General features: G+C 38.4%; 1 pseudogene; it reads right to left on the bottom strand.

The window, feature by feature from the left end:
* Positions 1–2246: 2246 nt before the first annotated feature.
* LOC147606602 (uncharacterized) lies at positions 2247–10565 on the bottom strand (annotated as a pseudogene).
* Between the last annotated feature and the right edge of the window lie 294 nt (positions 10566–10859).

The following is a 10859-nucleotide window of genomic DNA, read 5'->3' as shown; positions in this document are numbered from 1 at the left end:
AGGACTTGGATTGGGTATGGATGGATTCAATCTATTTGTCTCAAATTGACAATGTGGACCACATGGCTAGTGGTAGAAGTGAACTACAATCTCCTTCCTTGTTGCAAGTCAATAAAGAAGGGTCAAATTGACAATGTGGACCACATGGCTAGTGGTAGAAGTGAACTACAATCTCCTTCCTTGCAAGTCAATAAAGAAGGGTCATGCGATGCTAGCTCTTCTTGTTCCCGGCAACAAGCATAAGGTGAAGAACATGGATGTGTACCTTGAACCTTTCAATGATAAGATTGAGACCCTATGGCATGCCATCCAAGTAAATGGTGTGTCTCGCATGTCTACACAACGTAGCACAGAGGTGAAGGCAATTTTAATGTGGACAATGCATGCCTTTCCACTAGTATGTTTTCTATTCTCAATGACCTTCCATTTGATTTGATCTATCAAATACTAGATAGCTCTAAATATATTTTTATTCCACAAAAACTTTCTCTCCGAGGTATGCGGATAACTTTTTGAGGATTAAAGTACTTACAAAGGGTGCTGCAAAGAGAAAAGAAATGAAAGATATACATCAAGCTTTACATAGCTTTTGAGAATTACATTCATGCAAGATATACAAAAATAAAACTAAAGATCCTAGCCTGAAGGATCTCTCTATCATCGCATGTGTCACACCAACTGTATGTCCTTTTCACCGATGATGGTGACCCTCTTCGCATGGACAACTGCAAACACCGTGTCACCAAAAATGTCCACTAGGTATGCCTCCGCAGCCTCCTGCTTTAATTGTCAACCGCGTAGGTAGTGGACTTGATGTTGCGCAAACCTAGAAGCTCCTATTCACGATGGTCTTGTAGATCCTGCATGATCTCTCTCACCACACGTTGGAAAGAGAGCTTCGGTATGATCAGGTTCACTATCTTTTGGTATTTCCTAATCTCACAGAGAGACAATGCCAGGCCTCTACCTACTCTTTTAATTCTAGAGTGCATCTATTATATGCAGTATAGACGCTCTTATAGACGTGCATATAAACGCTCTTATAGCCTCTATTATAGATGCGTGTCGGTAGACACGATTTTAGACACGCTTATAAATGCGCCTGTAACATTTTAAACCACGTTGTCAAATCACGTCTATAAACGCACCTACACTCGCTTTTCCTTGTAGTGTGTTCACAATGTTGTGGAAGAACCAATGTATCACATAAATCAGTCCATAATTTTGTGGGGTCAACTTCCCCAACAAAACCTAATCTATCTCTACGGATAGTTGCACCTTGTCCTTCCATGATCACCTGCATCCTCTAGAGAACTCCCATTTGATGTCAATGACTCTTTGACCCTCTTCTGGAGCCTTTGTTAAAGCAATGTTTAGCTAACTTAGGCTCATGAAAGAAGACAAATCCTCCAATTCCTCAGGGTACTTGATGTTTCGTTGTCTATTTTGTCTCCTAAAGGCTTGTCATGCATTTCTTTGTTCCACCTTCACATCTTCATACTTTTGAAACCACTTTTCCTGGCAGGATGATTCAACATGCAAAACTTGTTGACCTTCTTTGCTAGTGTTGAATTAATTCTTCGGTCCTTTCCTTTACCTTGAGGGACCTCACCAACTATCTTCTCATTGTCCTTATTTGTCTTGAACATAGGCATATCCTCATCCTTTTGATCGAGGAACTCAAAAATGTATACTAGTGACCCTTGTATTAGCCACCCCTCAACCATGCTCCCCTCAGGTCTTGCTCTTTGCCACACAAAACCTTTGAGAGTTTTCATGAATCTTTCCAAGAAAAACATCCAACATCTATGTACAGTACTTGTTATAGATACTTTGTCCACCACATATACTAGTAGATGCGCTTGGATTGTTAGGATGCTTGTCAGAAAGTACTTCTCAAGAAGATGAACTCCTTCAATTGAGTTAATCTTGTCTTGTTCAATGGAAGAAACGAGAATCTCCTTCTGTGAAATCCATCAAACAAGGGACGACAACTTATATATGGTTAAACGGAGGTCACGAGTTGAGCAATCACGAATTTCCACTGGTAAAACAAACTTATACAAGCAACAAATTGTTATGTAATAATTTTTTCACAAGCTCACATAAGAAATTTATCATAATCAAATATGTAGAATATCATCAAAGAATTAGATTTACCTAGAGAAATTTGTGCCAATCATGTGATTTTAGACCACTAAACTTGTCGTTCTTTGTAAATTCACTATGAAGACAATGCATGTGTCCTACGCAGGAGTACCAAATGATGAAATAACCCCCTTCACCCTTTTATGTTCCTTTTTGGTAAGGATCCAAGGGACCTTAGGTAATTCAATCCTCCCATATCCATGTACTCTTGCCCAATATCTTTCCATATTGATGTTGGCTTCCCTAAGGTCTTCACATGCAAATCTACTATCCGTCGCCCCAATGAGATGATCCCATATTAGACTCCCTACATTTTTGAAGATGTGCATGGGATCTAAGAGGTGATTAATCAATAAATCATCCCAATATGGGAGGTCATGAAGAATAGAAAGCCTTTTCATCAAATGGTAAATATTTACCCCTACCCTCTAGCCATAGTGCTTTCCAATCATTTGCTTTCATTGGCCTTCGTGATCGTCCAAGTGATCCTTCTCTTAAGTCATGATCTAGTTGAGGGAGATAGATTTTATGTCCTTGATATATCATCTTCTTTAAGTCTTTTGACCTCCTTGCGTTCAACATTGGTCCGTAATAATAGGATGATATCCATAGTCTCACAAACCCTAAGAGAATCATTGAGAAAATTTCATTAGAACATACATTTGTATTAAGAAAACATATCTTTCTATTAAGAAAACATATCTTTCTATTAAGAAAACATACATTACCTAAGCACTCTCCATAGCCAGGAAAGTCATGCATTGTCCACATTAAAATTCCCTTGATGTGTGTTTGACGTGTATTTCGAAGCTTTCTCATGTCATAAATGGGGATTCCATCCCATAAAACTTCAAGCTCATCCACAAATGGTCATAATAAAACATCCATATTCTTAGCCATGTACTTGCCAAGGGACCAACAAGGCCAATAGAAGATGTCCTTTTTTTATTGATAGCCAAGAAGGAATATTATAATTTACCAAAACTATTGGCCATGTACTCTAAGATGTAGAGCGCAACCCAAATGGATTCACTCCATCCATAGCAAGACCCAAATGCAAATTACGTGGTTCTCTCTTAAATTCCCGCCATCGATCCTCTATATGATTCCAAGCAGTATAATCACCGAGGATGCGTAATACACCATTTGTGGAATGGTTATTTGAATGCCATGTCATTAGCTCAAAAATAGACTTGCACTTGAATATGTATTGAATGTGAGGGATTATTGGAAAGTGGTGTTTTCATTGGGGTAGTGACTCCATGTAGATCTTGTTAGTACCTATCTAAACCACACTTGGGACACTTGTCTAGTTCTGCATATTCATTTCGAAACAAGATGCAATCATTGGGACATGAATGGATGCAATTATAGTCCATTCCTGATCTCCATAATATTTTTTTGCCCTAGTCTTTTGAAGATGGCATCTTATTTCTCTCTAGTAAAATAGTCTCCTTTAATAGCCTACAAAGACATTGAACATCATGGTTAGAACACACCATTGTTTCAAATTAATTAGATAGGAGTACGAAATACATACCTAAATAATTCAATAACACTTTTATCACTCCACCCATAAATGGATTGTAGATTAAATAATCCAAGGTAGGTTTTAAGCTTTGATATTCGGGATCCATCATACAATGGAGTGTCGGCCTTTTCTTTGAATGCTTCTTCAATTGGGTTAGGTTATCCACCATGGTCTTCAAATAGAGCATCGATCACTTTGTCCATTTCTAGCCCATTATGTGCATGTGGTGGTTCTTCTTCTATGTTGGCATCTGCGTCACTTCTCTTGTTATCTTGTTGATCTAATATGTCAACATATTCATTAGGATGGGGTATATTTGTAGATGGTGTTTCTCTAGTGCGCCTTCCAGTTGTAGGCCATAAGATGTACTTCATATCATTACCAGAGTCCTATGATGAAAGTAAAATTGAGTCTTAATCACACACACATGCACAGTATAACATGAACATACACACACGCATAAACACAAACACACATGCTTAAACACACAAACACATACATACACACATAAACACACAAACGTACATACACACGTAAACACACACGCATATATACACACATGCGCGTGCATAAACACACACAAAAACACACATATTTATGAAAAACTCACACATGAGTTATGTCGCTCCACTATTTGATCTATGAGCACTGGATCAAATCATCCATGATCTCAAGCATGTCATAGTGTCATTCTTCGCTCCCTTCTCACGGTCCACTTTCATTCATTACAAGGGCAAAGGATTCTTTGAGAAAGATAGGAATCACACCCAACCTGACGATCTTTGCTATGATGAGGATGTGGGCATGATGAATTTGAAGAGTGAGTGTGAAAGGGCCAAAGGTAGAGAGATAGAGAGATAGAGATTTGATGTGAAAAGTGTGCATTTTCACTTGAAATGTCATGTCAATATGTACCATGACTTGTACCAAGTTGGCTAAATTATGTGAAAGTTTCGGCATCTGTATTAGGGTCAATTTATGGAGTCGATATTTACATCGGTATCTGAGTCAGTATTAGGGTCGATAATACCGATTCAGTATTAGGGTCGATAATACCGACTCAGTATTAGGGTCGATAATATCTGAGTCAGTATTAGGGTCAATAATACCGACTCTAATATTGATGCCAATATTGACTCTTCTTACAGACATTACCCGAAAGCTAATGCTGACTTTGATACCCACCCATATATTGACTCTGGAAAATTTTAAAAAACGTGGAAGCGATGGTATAACGTGTGGTATAGTGAGTTTTAGATTGTTTTGTGGGTAAGTCACCCTTCCTCCTCCTTCTCCCCCCCCCTCTCTCTCTCTCCCCTCCCTTTCTCTTTGTCTTTCCCTTGCCTTCTCTCTCTCTCTCCAACCTTCTCTACCTTCATTTCTCTTTGCAGGTACTAATGTTTTTGGGAAAATGTCCTTGTTTTCTTTGTTTTTGTAGGTTTGGTGTTTTTTTCTGTTTTTCCACTTCCCAAAGGTAAAACTCTCTCACTCTATTTACTCCATCTCACTCTTTACCCCTCTCTCCACTCTAATAAAGGAGGCTTTAGTTTTGCTTATCTTTTTCTGTGTATGGTTTTGCAGGTTTTTGCTTTCTCCCACTTCCTCTCTTTCCACTCTACAAAGGTAAGAGTCTCGCCCTCTTTTTTTACTTTCCTTGGCATCTCACTCTTCTCTATCTCTCTCTCGACTATAGTTATCTAGGATTTGGTTTTGCTAAGCTTTTATGTGTATGGTTTTATAGGTTTTTTCTTCCTCTTTCTCTCCACTCTTCTCCAATGTATCCCCCAAACCCTCTCTCTTGCTCTTATTTTTCCATAGATGCCCATGGACTAAACATACAGGCATGGCCCTATGCATGGAGTTATGACCATGACCATGGGGATGCGTGCATGCCCATGGATCTATGCATGCATAGAGCCTAAGATGCATGCATGTCCATGGCTCTATGCATGCATAGAGCCTAATAATGGAGGCATGGATGCCCATGGCTCTATGCATGGAGTCATTATTATGGCCATGGAGTCATTATTATGGCTCTATGCATGCATAGAGCCTAATAATGGAGCCATGGATGCCCATGGCTCTATGCATGGAGTCATTATTATGGTCATGGGCATTCATGCATGCCCATGGATCTATGCATGCATAGAGCCTAAGATGCATGCATGTCCATGACTCTACAGCATAAGAATGGAGGCATGGATGCCCATGGCTCTATGCGTGGATAGAGTCATATGCATGGATGATTACTCTATGCATACATAGAGCCTAAGAATGGAGGCATGGATGCCCATGGCTCTATGCATACATAGAGCCATGGATATCTTCTCGTCTAATCTTAGAATCTATGCCCATAGGCATACATGCATGCATAGAGCCTAATCACATGTCTAAGCCACAAGCATGCCTACTAATCACGTGTGGTTTTGTCCAGATCATATGGTTGTCCCTCTCATTGTTGACGAGGAGTATCGGGCATTTATCGCCCACATGACTCCCGAGCAATAGCATAGAAGGTTTTGTGTGATATCTTCCATATTGAGGTACTAGTTCCATAACGCTTAAGTATTGAGGTACTAGTTCCATAAGGCTTAACTATATGCATAAAGCTTTATGCACATGGACTATGCTTATGCGTAAAGTTTTTGCATTAAGCTTGTGAATAAAGTTTAGGCATAAGAGTGCAATGCATATGTGCTTTGCTAACATATATATTTCCTTAAAGTTGTAGATTGATTTTGCAACATAGGCTCAACTTCGCAACGCAAACTCAAATACTTTTCTTCTCAAGGTAAGGGTACTTGTCTTTCATAATCCCTTTCTTTACTTGTTTATGGTTCACCCTCAGATGCTTGCGAGAATTTGTTTTCATTATGCATAAAGCATAAGGCTCATGCATTATGGTTTTTTATGCTTATGCTTATGCATTATATTTTTTTGCATAGAGATTTATGCATATGCATAAACTTGTGCATGAGCTTATGGATAAGCTTTATGCATAAGCTTGTGCATGAGCTTTATGGATAAGGTTTTTTGCATACAGCTTGGTCATAAATCCGTATGCATAAAGATTTATGCATTATGGATTTAAGCAAATCATATTTTTGTGCATAAAGCTTTATGCACAAGGTTCTATGCATGAAGCTTTATGCACAAGATTTATGTATAAAGCTTCATGCATAAAGCCATATGCATAAGGTTTTAGGGTTTAACGCTTTTTATGAATATGGGATTTATGCATTGTGTTTTTATGCATAAAGCTTTACGCATAAGGCTTTATGCATAAAGACATGCATAAAAGATTTAAAGCATAAGACATAAGGTTTTATGCATAAGGCCGTATGCATAAAGCCATATGCACAAGCTAAATGCATAAGGCTTTATGCATTAAGCTTGTGCATAAAGACATATGCATAAAGCTAAGTGTATAAGGTTTTATACATTAAGCATTATGCATTAAGAATTTATGCATAGCCGCGTGCATAGTTGCGCTTATAGCAGTGTCTGAGAAATTTAAAATCTTGAATTTCATTTATTGGCGCACAACGGTTGTGTATTTGGTTATGCTCTTGTTCTCTTGTAGTGATACACGCAGTTGTATCCGTGTATATAGCCACGTGTTGTAATGCGACACTCTTGCAATATTCACGCAGCGCAACTGCCACTCTTTCACAACATTCTCTTACTAATAGCATGGCTACATCATGTGGCTATGCCCTAGTAAGCCCGCACATCTTTTTTGTTGCAACCGTGTGAGTGAGGGATTTTTCCTGGTGGAATGTTGGGTGGAGAATCCTTCAACATTTAGAAAAGAAAATTATAATTTATTTGTTTCATGCAGTAGCACTTGTTATTAATATTACTATCTGTTGTATGTGTGTAAATATAGTGATAATAGTCTCTTTATATTCTTCAATTCTAGTGGCCCATGCTCTCAACCCCCATTCATGGGCACATGGACATGTTATGGACGTTATTTATATCAAAGGGTAAGGGATGTAAGGGACAGTTGCTTCTATTGAGCACACGTGCAAAGACAAAGTGGAAGGCATTGAGTGAGGGATTTTGCCTGGTAGAATGTTGGGTGGAGAATCCTTCAGCATTTAGAAAAGGAAATTATAATTTATTTGTTTCATGCGGTAGCACTTGTTATTAATATTACTATCTGTTGTTGTATGTGTGTAAATATAGTGATAATAGTCTCTTTTTTATATTCTTCAATTCTAGTGGCCTATGCTCTCAACCCCCATTCATGGGCACATGGACATGTTAAGCACGTTATTTATATCAAAGGGTAAGGAATGTAAGGGACAGTTGCTTCTATTGAGCACACGTGCAAAGACAAAGTGGAAGGCATTGAGTTATAAAATTTTGTTACCAAGCTCAAGCATCAAATTCTTATATCTTTAATGATAAGTCAAAAATATTTTTGTCTATTAAGTAGTCTAGAGTACAATGTTTTTAGGGATGTGTGGGTCGAGAGAGAGAGAGAGAGAGAGAGAGAGAGAGATGTGATAGAGAGAGACTCACATTAAGGTCAACAACAAACTCCTCATAGTGCAAAAATTTCAATGCACACATGGGGGGATTAGTGTGTGCCATCTGACAATATCTAGGTAGAAAGTTGAGCACAATCTGACGTACGTCGCTTTGGTACGAAGGGGCGAAGAGGTTTTCCGCATGTACAGTGTGAATAGGGTACACCGGACAACGACTGAGAAAGGTAGGGGCTTTTCTAGGAAGCTGCATTGCTACAGCGTAGTATAGGGTGTCCGCTGTGTACAGTGTGTGTACAGTGTGAATAGGGTACACCGGACAACGACTGAGAAGGAAGCGGCTCTTCTAGGATGCTCCATTGCTACGGCGTCGCTTATACCGACGGCTATAAAGTTGTGTGCTGGACTTTAGGACTCTTCTGAGAAGGTGGGGCCGTGGGCCTAAGGGTAGGGTGCGACTCACAGGGGAGCTTGAAAATGCTGCGTGATGGCCTACGGCACCTTCCGAGCAGTGTTAGGGAAATTTTATAAATTGAGCTATGTTGAAATCCTCCTCTCTAATGAGTGAACCGGTTTGGAAAAAAATGAGCAATTCATATCCTCTTCATATCTACACGAGCCGGCCAACAAGCCGGCCAAAGACCTTCTTGGGTAATTTTGAACAAGTTTTACATACTACAAATTTATACTTTGCTAGAAAACAAGTAGCAAGATTTGCTAACCAAACTAATTGGAGACTAGTAGATAGAAAATGATTCTCTTGAAAGCAATAACAAACCCAAAACATGAAACTTTAAAAAAATAACTTTAAGTGGTGTAAATGTTTCAAGAATCATACCTTTTAACTTGAGTCACATTTGGAATCAACATAAGTTTAAAGCATCCACCCAATCCTCTAAAATCTTGAACATCGAATGCTTCTATAATTGCATGAAATATTTGTAAATAATAATCAAGCAAATAGATATTCTAGTCATGATAATTTCATATCAAATGAGTAAAGTTAAAAAGTAGCATGCAAGGTAATTACCTCCAAAAGCATGTCTCGTAAACAAAAAAATTTTGCCATCTCCAACCTAAGAGAGAGTAGGGGATTTGAACCCCTTCGCCATTTTACATGGCTACACCATGCTCCCTTGGGAAAAAGAGGAGTAGTCTATCTACTCCTCTTTTTCCCTCTTCATAAAAGTGTTAGTCATGGATAATAATTGTTTCAAAAAACAATAAAAGAAATCACTATTAAACAATAAGTGAACAAATACCTTCTGAACTAAAAAGATGTCGATGAGCCTTTGCACTCCAAATCTCAATGCATTCTAGAAGCTCTTCCTCACACAATTTTTCTAGCCCTTCAATAGCAATCTTCATAAGAGCATCAAGACTTTTAGTCTCAAGCCTATTTCGAAGGCGAGACTTGATCATGGTTCTCGCACTAAAGCCTCTTTCGCACACTGCAATGCTACAACATTGAACTAATGCAACTTGACAAAGCGTTAGTAAATTGGGATATATCGCTCTCCATGAAGCATTGCAGGCTATTGAAGAAGCGATTCTACTAGGCTATATCGGACAAAGTCTTTTGGAGCTTGATTTTTGAAAGTTCTAAACTCTTTTTTTAACTCATCACCATCAACCAATGCTTTTAATTCAAACATACCTAGTACATGATCCTTACCATAAAATGACACTAACTTCCTAACTTCTTCGATGCCATATGCTTTCAACGGTTGCTCCAAGAGTGGATGTTGTGCAGGAACAAGGATCTTCATGTTGCTAAGTATGGAATTATCTTCAAACCTTGTTTGCAAGTTGGCAATGATAGAAGAAGAAAAAGAGGTTTGAAATTCTAAAGCTCTCTTTAAATCTTCACCAAAAATATCGCGTTTTATTGACTCATCAAAGAAAACATTACCATGAAGTGATTCACGAAGAGAAAAGAGGTGACCTTTTTCGGATCCATATTCTGGCAAAATTTCAAAGCCTCCTACTCCATGTGTAAAAGCATTGCAGCAGTCGGGTTGTGGTTCTTCCATGTAATATTGTTTGATGCGATCAATCTCGTTGTCAACTAGACCATTGATTGTGGTTACATCAACATGATGTTTTTGAAACATTTTACTTAAGGAAGCCAAACCTTTGAGTATATCCGCCAAGAAAAATAAGCAATAAATAAACTCAAACTCCGCAATGTCATTATAGAGATGAGAGTTTTTCTCTCTTACCTCAGCCAAGATAGCATCAAATGATCTACAAACAGATTTCAAAGCATTATATCGACTTAACCATCGAATATCATAAGTATGTTGTAACTTCAAAATGGGACAAGCCAAATCCTCTTGCAAATCACGTAGTGCTTCTTTGCGCTGCTTCTTTGCGCTTAGAGCTCGCATTGTAAAAAGTAGCTAAACTATTGACAAGTTTATCTATCCTTTTACAAGTGTCATTACTCTTAGCTACATTAGAGACAGCAAGTGTCATTACTCTTAGCTACATTAGAGACAGCAAGTGCAGTTCTATGTGCTACACAATGTATTGATGTAAGAAAAGGATTGACATTTTTCTTTAGAAGAGTTGAAAGTCCATTTTCCTTACCTGTCATAGTGGAGCATCCATCAGATCCAAAAGCAATTAGTTTGGATAGGTCCAACTTGCACTTCTTGAGTTCAGCAAAATCAAAGTGTCAA

This window comes from Cibotium barometz, chromosome 57, assembly GCF_041138505.1.
Source record: "Cibotium barometz isolate CiBa-2024 chromosome 57, ASM4113850v1, whole genome shotgun sequence".
Lineage (NCBI taxonomy): Eukaryota > Viridiplantae > Streptophyta > Polypodiopsida > Cyatheales > Cibotiaceae > Cibotium > Cibotium barometz.
This window is presented reverse-complemented; position numbering and strand designations above follow the sequence as displayed.